Consider the following 12,093-nt stretch of genomic DNA (forward strand, 5'->3'; position numbering starts at 1 on the left):
TTCGGCTTTGGCACGATACTCGCGGGGATCCAACGTTTTTGAACAGCAATCTCGCGGCTGGCACGTCCAGCTGTAAAATATGCCATCATCTTCATCATGTCGTTTGTGTCCATCTTGATGCTAGAACTCGTAATGCCCAGAACTTTTTTGCCAGCCATCGCGTACGCGAGCGTGAAACCGAGGTCCACGACAGTCTCGTAGAGCATGTCAATTATCTCCTTCTGTTTGGGAGTCACGTTTGAGCTCATGTTTTTTTAGAGGTTATTTCATCTTGAAAATGTCGATATCGGGCTGGGGTGTTATGTTTTGCTGAGGCGCACGTGCCTCTGGGATTTTGGCATGCTGCTGCTGCATGGCATAAGCAGCTTACACAATGTAGTAGACCCCTCCTACACAGGTGAGTACTACAACAAGGCCTCCGCCCAGGTAAACGGCACCTGACTGTGCAGAAGTGAATCCTGAAGAGGGTTTGACTGTGGATTCTACTGTGCCCTCTTGTTGTTTCAGTTTCTCCTTCTTTTCCTGATTCTGTGCCGCTAACCTGTGCCCCTGGGCAATTCATCCTGGGTGCTTTGGTCTTGTGATGACTCCTCTTCTTGTCTCTGTTCTTCGCTCATTTCTTGTAAGTCGGAGACTTACAAAACATCATTCCAAACCTGTGACCTTGGTCATTCCTTCAAAAAATAATGATGAACATCGGGGAAGCATTCCAGCTGCCCCTGCCAGCATGCCTTATCGCATTCATATGTGGAGTCACCACTAAGTCACATGCTTGTGGCGGAAATCGATCAGCTACTGGTGTCAGGATTTAGAAAGCGTGTGAGTGGGAGTCACCGTAAATACCGCACCAATATGTGTACCGCGCCTTTACTCTGCTCTTGCATAATGAGTTTGCTACATTGTTCCCCTGTTCATACACTTCATAATTGTCAAGATCTATCTTTGGAAGACTATTTTGTCAACAAAACCTTCTGTACATTTTTTCGGCAGCAAGTGCTGTTTACCTTTCCGTATAGCATATTTCAAAGCTTGTCGTTTGTCGATAGGTTTTTCCGGATGTTCAAAGGCAAACATTCAGAGGTCGTTCCTAGCACTAACATTTAACCGGTATTTTGGCACAATTCTTTCCCGACTGGCACAATTTTTCCCGACTGGCACAGTGTGTGGTGGAAACCTTGGTGAGACGGCCGCCTCCAGGTAAAGCATGGTCTCGCCGCCCATCCGTACCCTCCAGCCAGGTCTAAGCTTGCTACCACATTTTTATTATATATCGTGGTTCGTATATAGCTATTCAGTATCACCTTGAGTATTACCCGTGTGAAAATTCACGCATCACCGGTTAGCTCGTTTACACAGAAAACCTCTGGATTAGTCAGAAATGTTTGTCATTTCTGAATGGATGAGGCAAATGAGTTTGATCTTGTTGCTACCGCTTCATATTGATGAGGAGTGACTCAAAGTTGTGAGAACAAACACAATCTATTCAGCGCGACTCACAATTCCAAGGGCACCGTATGTATACCATCCTCGAGTACCTTTCGCTTATCGTAGAACGCCGAGAGTCCCAGCTTGTTTTGCTCGTACGTGACTATCCCCTGGTTGTGCACCCGGAAACGTACATATTTCGCTGTGTCTAAACTCCCTTTTAACGTGCTCATGTACCTCGACCACGTCACCGCATTCTGCCTCTTTGACATGCCTTTGCACGAAAATTTGGTACACTCTTTTCCTTCGACGAAATAGCACTTGGCTGTCAAGGCAATCATCCGAGACCCGATGAATTCTGCTTTAAACAACCCTCCCGTTCGACTCGAGTATTTATCGGTGGCAAGCCAGTGTTTCACATCCTCGTCGTACTTGTCGAGCATTCGACGGCGAACGGCATCTCGCAATCGTGATCCAGAGATGGCGAAATAGGCCGAGTCGGTATCCATGTAGCAATACTCAAAGTCTCGTCGGTCTACGTACTTGTCGAGGAAATCGTAATAAAACTCCAGCACGTGCAACTTCGCCAGCTGGCAGACGGTAACACCGCACTGATAAGCGCGATCGATGCTGACCCCGTGCCTACTCTTTCTGATCTCGTGCGCGTCTCCTATCTTTTCAAGGTCCTCGAGAAACGGGGATCTCACAACCGCATCCACCTCCTTTTCGTCTCTGGTAAAGATGGTGTTCGAGTGCCTCGCCAAGTCTTCGATCATCTTCCCGTAGAACGAGCTTCCCTTCAATTTGGCCGTATCTCCACCAATGCGCTTGTCTGAGTCTTTATCAGCTTGTCGTCGCGCATCGGCAATTTCCTCAGGGAACCACGCGAAGGGTTTACCTCGCGAGTACTTGAGGGACTGGTAAAAAGCGGTGACTTTCATCCCGTGCTCGAGGTACCACTTTAGCACGGGAGTATACAGCAGGATCGTTTTGGCTTTCATCATACCCTAGAGCTTTTTGACTCCGGGAACACGCTTGCGCCCGTCTTGGTCAAGTACTCGTGCATGTGCTCGGGGATTTAAGCGTCGGGTATCTCCTTCACCACGAATAGCGGAGACATTTCGCTGAACTTGTCGTACAGCTCGGGAGGCACCTCTATATCAACATGCGCAAGGCCGAAAAGCGAGCCGTCTAGAACGCCTCGTCTTAGTACCTCCAATTGTTGTCCCGCTTTCGGCTCAGCGATGTTTACCAGCTTTTCCTTCCCGCAGGGGAAATCTTGCAGCAGGGTACTCGGGTAGAGCATATTCTCGTCGTACCCCAGAATGGTCTTGCATTTGCAGGGTTCGTCGTATACGTGAGATCTGATGCCTCGTCTTGTCGACGGATTCAACAAAAGGTACCACGTCGGCCAGGTTGTACTCACGCAGCCAGTCCTTCATAGTGACGCAGCCGCGCTTGTAAAACTCTCCGCAGAATGTTTGGTACTCTTCAGGAGATAGCGTGTTTTTCCCGCAAAGACTACTGTAGACGGCCTCGTGCACGACGGGGCCTACGTGGTTCCGTTTGTCGTAGCTGGACAACCATTCGTAAGGAAATACGAGCTTTTCGAGCCCACATTCGAGGTCGTGAGGAACATGTAGTCGTTGTCCTTCTTCGCCACGTTGACCTTCTCGTCGTTCTTGGCAATTTGCTCGACAAAGTACCGTTTGATCAGGTTGATGTCGTACTTTCCGCTGTTAAACGCGATCACCGCCACTTGGTTCACCCACTCGTTCCAAGCTTCTTGCTTCCTATCGGGGAGCATGTCAAAGTCGTCGGGCCTTGGTACACACCTCTCGACTTCTTCAACAATGAGGGCTTGTCTTTTCTCCAACTCTTTAACGAATTGCTTAACCAAGGCCTTGGGATCCTCGTGCTCGATGACTGTCGTGAACGGCGACACTTACCGGGATATGCTCCGACAGATATGTTAGGTCTGCTGTTTGCCGCTGGTGTAAAGATGCTTCAAAGTCAAACACGATGTAGTGGGGGTATGTTGAAATTCCTTCTTGAAGTACCTCTCGCTTCGGGGTGGGCTCTCACACTCCGTGATTTTTCGCATGATAGCCTCTGCCAGTGGTTGGTTAAGTTTCTTGTTGACCCGCCACGTTTTGATATGATTCCCGTCTTCCAAAAATTGCGTGTCATTCTCATCAATTATGTGTTGGATGTCTTCGACACCTTCGGGTTGGTTTTTCTCTTGTGGGAACAGGTGTTTGATATCTTCGACTCCCTGATATTCGTCCGCTTCCCTTTCGACCTTGTCGTGAAGCGATAGAGCTCTCGAAATTCGCTCCTTCGCCTTGTTATAGTAGAAGCCAACAGTATCCCGCACGCTCTTCAATCGATCAGCGAGAGCGTCGCGTGTTGTCGCTACTGGTGCCGACACGGTGTCGTATATTTTGCTGATAACGTCCTTGAACCAACTCATCCTCTTTATTATAAGTAGAGTTCAACTTCAAAACACTGATTCTCGAGTATGGGAATTTCCCCTACTGGATTGCGCATGCGCTAGATTTATCGGTTTCCGTCGGCTGGGTCACGTGTTACTGCGCATGTGCTAGAATTGTCGGATTTCTCGGAATTTCCGAGAGGGGTGATTTCCGGGAATTCGGGATTTGGGGGTTGGGGGTATTTCCCTTTTTGAGGGGGTGTTGGAGGAGCGTTTTTTTAGTGGGGTTTGATGATCTAAAGGTGCCAAAGGAGCGAAATCCTACTTTAATTCATTCCCTACTACTACTCTACGCTTGTCTGGATTTTTATCAGTTTCCCTACGAACAGCCGCAAGTTCTTCGGGGAACCATGCAAAAGATTTACCGCGCTTATATTTTAAAAATTGGTGAATCGCTATCACTTGTAAACCATGATCCAGGTACCATTTTAACAGAGGTGTATAGAGCAGGATTTTTTCAGCTTTCATCTCACCCAGCAACTTATGTGTGCCAGGAATGCGTTTACGGCCCATAGATTTTAAATAATCGTGCATGTGTCATCGGGTATTTCTTTCACTACAAACAGTGGAGACATTTCACTAAATTTTTCACGCAGATTTTCAGGCACCTCAATATCAACTTGGGCAAACCCAAACAAGGAGCCTGTTTGCACAAGTCGCGTTAGTTTTTCGACGTTATCTGGTGATCTAGGCTAAGCAATCTTGAGCAATTTTTCTTTACCGCACGGGAAGTCATACATCAGTGTGCTAGGATACAGCATGTATCCTAGCCCTAGAATTGTTCCTGTATCTAGCCCTAGAATTGTTTAGCACTGTTTCGCGTCCTTGTATACATGTGATCTAATACCCGTAATACCACACTCGTGGTACCTACAAAATACGATCGCTGGGCCTCCTACCATACCCGTTTGTAACAGCTCATAGGCCTCATTCTTTGTACATTTCTCACATGTTTTCTGCACCTCTTTACAATTCTTACAAGTCTTGCTGTAGCAGCCTTCTTTACATTTGTGCTTGCATGGTTGGCCTGGTGCATAGAGCTAAATTTTTGGGTTTAATTTTAGGGTCTTATTCAACACATATCTCATTGATACACCAGGGATACTCACTGCATCTTTCCAAACATCGATATCATCTCCGTAATATTGACATTTTGTCTTATCAACTGCTTCGATGAAGGGTTCAAAGTCACCCATGTTATACTCGAGTAACCAATCCATCATTGTGATACAAACTCGATTATAAAATTCTGCGCAGAAGGCTTCATATTTTTCAACGGATAGTGTGTTTTTACCGCTTAATCGGCTATAGAAGTCCTCGTGCGCGACAGGCCCGACAAGGCCCAACTTATCATAAGTCGTTAACCATTCATACGGGAATACGAGCTTCTCTACCTTGCATTCGAGGGATTTGCACCATCAGTCGTAGCTTATAGCAGGAGCAAGGAATTTTTGATGTCAAGAAATTAGAACTTGAATGTTGTTACGAACATATAATTGTTGTCCTTCTTTGCGACCTTGATTTTTTCACTTTCATCTTGGGCAATTTTCCCAACAAAATATCGCTTGATCATATTCAGATCATACTTACCACTGTTGAACCCAATCACAGCTACCTGGTTTACCTATTCGGTCCACGCATCCTGGCTCTTTTTGGGAAGCATGTTGAAATCGTTAGGATTCGGGTACATTTTTCAACTTCAGCGACGATAAGGGGTCTTTATTTTCTAAGAACCTTGGGTTGTCATTCAAACTATCGTGAATACCAACGCTTACCGGGATATGCCTCAAAAGGTATGTTAAATCAGAGGTTTGCTTGTATTTTAAAGATGGTAAGAGGGCTTCAAAATCAAACACAATATAATGAGGGTACCCGATGATTTTCACATTCCCACACTGTGATGAGGTTGTATCCCTGTTCTTCTATCATGGCCTCTTTTTTCATCGTTTGCTCATACCGGTATGTATTAGGTTCTGACTGATCACCTGCGGCTCCGTCCTGACGGGCACACGAGCATCCATGCCAGTAACATCCGTGGTACTCGTAAAGGGTCTTTGTGATAGGTTTATAGCCGTCGACTTTCCACTCCTTTCCTTCGTCATCACGGATAACACGTTCACCACCATGACCACATGAAGCATGCTGGATATGTCTCCCAGCTTCCTTCGACATGTATTCAATCCATTGAGATGCAGCGTAGCTATAACCCTCACCATAAAATACTTTCTCCGACTTGCTCGGCATACGTTTCACCTTCTCCCCTTTGCAAATGATTGTTGCCTTGACCCCTTCGCATTCATTTTTTTATGCCGCGTGAGATTCCAGGCTTTAGTAAACAGCTGGCCGGATATCTCGCACTCCAATGTATTTGACAACACCTTGAGATATATTTTGATGGTAAGCTTGAAATGGTTTGTAATACCTTCCAGATCCACCAGCTTTGTAGGGCGCACATCTTTACGCTTTAACTTGGAGTCCTCTTGTACTCTCGAGCTAATGCAAGAGCTGGCATTGTAAGGAACTCTGTTCCTTGTACTACGTTGGCTCTCTTTTTTACCGCTAAACATCTCCAAAAGCATAAACTATTTATACCATCCATAGCGTAAAAGCACCTCTTTTTTCGCAGCCAGTCCGGAAGGGGTCCACACCCCAACAGAGGTTCACGCGTGCTTTTAAGCTTGATCTGTACATGATCGAAGACGATTTTCCCTTCATATGCTCCTGGGGTCTCGGTGGCTCTGACTGGTGGTAAATAAGCCTTACTCCAAAACTTACCATCCTCCAGATCAAGATGCTTCATTTCACATTCTTCTATGAATGCTTCGATTTCCGCGATGCTTGATGGCGACCTGGAGCCCTTACTTTTGTGATATAAAGATACACCACGTCTACCTTTGTGGATATCACAGCTGAAACTGTACACGACGTTTACACGCATGTGTATGTATGGTGTAATTTTTCGCATGATCGCATCCGTTAGTGGTTGGTTCAAATTCTTGTTGATTCTCCATGTTTTGACACGATCTCCATCAATATTTCGATATCATTTTCATCAAATATATGCTGAATATCTTCAATACCTATGGCTTCCTTATTATTTCGTGGAAACAGATGCTTGAGGTCTTCGATCCCCTGATATTCGTGTCGTATGTCCTCCGTGTTGTAGTAGTCCTCTTGTGCTTCTTGTGCAACCTCATCGTGAAGCGTTGTCCTTCTCGAAATTTGTTCCTTTGCCCTGTTGTAATAAAGAGTAACAGTATCCCGCAGATTGATTGATTGATTGATTTAATTTATTTACCGTCGGTTATTATATGCAATAGTTCTTTAAAAAAATAATATTTTGCAAAAAACTAATCAAAACCGACCAAATATTTTTATATATTTACAATTTACATGAAAACTATAATAAATAAATAATGAATAAATAATAAATAAAAGATAAACATTCCCCTCTCCCATTTTCGTATTGATTACGCAATTTATGGAATCAATTGCCGACACTCTGTGCATAAACAGTGAGAGCCATTCCATTTTTTATTCATTTGCTTAAATTTAACTAGATCTTCGCAACTCTTTGTATGAAAAGGAAGTTTATTCCAAACTTTTGGGGCTAAACATCGCAAACTGTTTAGACCAAAGGTGCTTATTTTTACACTGATGGTTTTTAGGTTGTTCATGTTTTGACTTCTTACTGGCCTATCAGTTTCCTCAAAAAGGAGAATATCTTTCATGAAAGAAGGACTGATGTTTCTCCGAATTTTAAATATTTCTATGCATAAATATCTGTGCCTTAGTAATTCCATATAATGTTTATTTGGGAGGCAATCAACTGGTCTTGGGTCATCATGAATAAAACTTAAAGCCCTGTTGTGGAGTTTTTCAATTTTCAAAAGAGATTTTGAAGAAGAGAAATGCCAAACTAAGGGACAATAATTAAAATTTGCATACACGAAGCTTTGTGCTAAAATAGATCTTGTTTGCAAAGATAGTACATTTTTAAATCTAAATAATGCATTCAGCTGGGCTGAGGCTTTTCGACAAAGATTACTAATGTGCAAGTTGAAATTTTATTTATCATCAATTGTTACTCCTAAAAGTTTTACGGACCTTTCTGATTGTATGACTCTATCGCCAATGTTTATTTCAAGCTTCGAGTTATCAATTTTGGCTCTTGATAGAAGGATCGAATGAAATTTGTTTGGATTTGCTATCATTTTGTTATTATTTAACCAAGAAAGGGCAATTTCGGATTCCCTTTCTAAAGTCTTAATGAGATTTTTAATAGTGTTTAAATAAGCTGATATCGTATTGTCGTCTGCGTAATTATGTAGGTCACTATTTACAATAAAATAAAATAAATCATTCATAAATATATTAAAAATAATTGGGCCCAACACAGAACCCTGAGGCACACCTGACAAAATTAATTCAAATATACTATACTCCGCATTTACTCGTGTGGATTGTTCTCTGTTTGTAAGATACGATAGAATATACTCAAGTGATTTTACATCAAAACCGTAAGCATGAAGTTTGGCTATAAGTAGATCGTGGGGGACACAGTCAAAAGCTTTTGATAAGTCCATTAATATTGAACCAACCACATAATTCAGATCCAGTTTTTTTTTCCAATCCTCTAATAGGCGTATCAATACGTGATTGGTGCTATAGTTTTTCCTGTAAGCAGATAAGTACACAGAAAGTTTTTTTTCCATGAAAGACATTATTTGCTCTTTGATTATTATTTCATAAAACTTAGAGAAAAAATTTAATACACTAATAGGTCTAAAATTATTGAGACTGTACTTTTCCTTGCTTCCCTTGTCAATTGGTGTAACAACCGCACGCTTAGCTTTAGTTGGGAAAAAACTGGCTCGGATGCTACTATTTAAGGCATTTTTGAGGGGCAATATTAAGTGCTCACTAGCTAGTTTTGAAAGTTTTGGCGGTATCTTATCTTCGCCTGCAGACGCTTTAGTGTTTATTTCTTTAAATACTTTTTTGATTTCTTCATCACCTATTTCCTTAAATTGAAAATTTTCAGACACATTTTCAATATTTTCTTTTATCTTTAGGATACTTGGATGATTTTTATAGGTTTTTAAAATTTTCTCAATCAACTTTTTCTTATCTGTAAATGATTTAAAATCAATAGAGGTAGGTTTAATACCACTGCTATTTTCAACAATATTTATGAAGTGGCTATTCAATGTTGTTGCCACTTCATTTTCATTTGTAATTAAATTATTGTTTTGGATTATCGTAATATTTGCATTACTTAAGCAATTTTTATTGGTTACAAAATGTTTCATAACTTTTCAAAAATTTTTATTTTCGACTGCTCCGGCCTGGGTTATTTTTTTAAAATATTCCTTAACAGCTATATTTCGTAATTTTACGCATTTGTTTCTTTGTCTTTTATAATTGGCATTGTTTTCCTCAGTTTTATCATTGTTATATTTATTTTTAAACCTTGACCTAGAGTATATAGCCTTTCTTAATTCTTTATTCATGAAGGGAGCATCGTTTCCACGCAATGTTTTCTGTTTCAAAGGAGCATGTTTATCTACAATATTTCTAAAAATTACTTGAAGATTTTCATAGTTCAAATCAGGATCGGCAGTGTCACAACAAAAGTCAGCAGCTTTTACATCAGCCAAAAACGTTTTTTCATCGAAATTTTTATAGTTTCTATAGAATATTTTCTTTGGCTGTACACTCTGCAATCGATCGACAAGAGCGTACGCCTGAAACCTAAACCATTTTATGAACCCACCCCTACTTCTACTAAATGAAATAAGACGGAAAAGGAACAAAAAACAATTTCGGGGTACTGTTTTAGAAAATGTTGGTGAACCATACTTGTCAGAAAACAATTTCTGCACAGAAAAATTGTTCAGGTGATACTGACCCCTATACGGTAGCCGATAAATTCCCGGCTTTCGTTCATATCACTTTTCCGTACATGCAAAAATCGAGAATCATTTACAAATTTATCCAGTAATCAATCAGTGGTCTTTTCGCTTTCTTCGTTTGTGAGTGTAATGACGATATTGCACATTTACTGAGTGAAAAGTATTTCAAAGGCAGATAATTGAGTTGGTTTGATTGTGGCTGAATGACGTGGGCCATGTCGATCAGTGATAACATGTTGATGGGCGTTGTCGAAGATAAATTGTATTAGGTAATTGATTCTAAAATTTGTAATCCTGTCCTGGCGTATTTGTTTTGTTATGTTCTTTAAAGATGCTTTTGAAATTTTTTCTACTACTCGATTAGGAACATGTTCATAGTTATTAAATTCAAGAGAGGTGTCGATGCTACGAAATTTCCGTTGATAAGTTGGCGACGAAACAAGCTACCGTTGTCTTCATCATTTTACATCACTATTCAACAAAAGCTAATCTCTTATGGCTTTATCTGAATCGAACACTCATTTTTAATTTTGTGACACATTATTATATCTTCATATACACAGCTAAAATGGCACAAATGGAAATGTGTACATATTTCCAAATATCCGGACATTGCATATTATACAGGTGGAGAAGAAAAGCATCAAATATTTTGACTTGTATATACACATCTAATATGATAACTTACTGTCATTACTATACAAACTAATAGGGCTCCTCCCTAATTTTTTAAGATGCATTTTTTATTTGTCAATAATCTGCAGACCTGAAACACCGCAAATCAAAAATTAAAAAAAAAAAAACAGTCACCATCGTTCGAAAAGGCACAACAGTGATAAAAACTTATCGCCACTGTTAAGTCACCAAATTTCAGACTGAACGGGTAAATTTACAACATCCAGGTATTTAAAAACTGGGCGGGTTGATTTTACCCGCCTCGGCATAAATAGGGATAACCTAGTGAAAATTTGACAAATAAATATCGAACAAAATCATACTGATTCTCGTCCACAAAGCTCTTTGAGATAAAACCTCGAAAATAGCTCTGGACCTGTCTAGTCATGTAATAAAAACACCCCACTAAATGTGGGGTGTTTTAGGAACTCATTTACTTGATGCGGGATTTCCTACAATCTAAGATAGTCGGAAATAGAATTTCTTGACGATTCTGCACGAATGTTTATTGCACGCATGCGCAATAACTCTCATATATAAGCCATGCTTCACATGCTATATTCCTCCATCTTTCATTTTGCTAAAAAGTTAACTCGGTGTTAGCAGTTTATTATCTTCGTACCACCATAGAACAAACACCCAAGAACCCATCTCAAATCATGAACTTGGAAACGTGATTGCCAAAACCGTCGAGAGACTTCAGCCAACAATTGCCCAATCCGCTGAAGACGCTGCGACCAAAGCTGCTGTTGCAGTTGCAGGACAATCGTCTAGACATGCTGACAAGCTAAAAGCCAGAATGGAAAGAAAGATGGACCATTGCAACAAAAAGGCAACCAGAAGCAATAGTGAAAATCATGGATACCATCAACGATTTCTTGGAAGCCCTTAAAGAAAACGAATTAAACACGGCAAAAGAGTGCTTACAGAAGGTAAGAAACTAACTATTGCGGACAAGGAGGATTGGTTGACAGTTCAAGAATTCGAGAATGACAATATTTGGTCTGGTTCTGATGAAGAAAAAGGACTGAAAAAAACTGTGAAAAATATGCTCACGAAATAAGAGAAAAATGAAAAAAGGCCAACGATAATAAAAAAGACAAACCTGCTAAAAGCTCTGGTAAACGATATTTTATGGACAACGTGACTTGCTAAACTGTAGACGCGTAGGGCATTTTTCCACATATTGTCTATTCCATCCGAAAGGAACTTCAACATCAATATCTTCTGCGTCTGCTGCGATTCCTACAGGTAGAAATAAATGAAAACATTCACTTTTGTAATTTTCTATTTTCTTTATAAGATATTCAACGTGTTCACAGTAAATTAAAAATGTTGATATTTGTTATAATTTTCCTTGGTTTCCCCCGAATAATTGGATTCTAGAAACTACCAAACCTCAAGCTTCTGTCTTATTCAAAACGAAACAAGGACACACAGCTCACGGCGAATATTGTGTTTCCTATTCAACAATACGAACCACATTCACTGAGAATATATTCATATTGCGACTTGGAAAAACCAATCTAATAGTACAGCGGAAGATTCGAGAAAGAAAATTTTATTTGGTGACGACACCAAAGC

The sequence above is a fragment of the Hydractinia symbiolongicarpus genome, chromosome 6, assembly GCF_029227915.1.
Source record: "Hydractinia symbiolongicarpus strain clone_291-10 chromosome 6, HSymV2.1, whole genome shotgun sequence".
Lineage (NCBI taxonomy): Eukaryota > Metazoa > Cnidaria > Hydrozoa > Anthoathecata > Hydractiniidae > Hydractinia > Hydractinia symbiolongicarpus.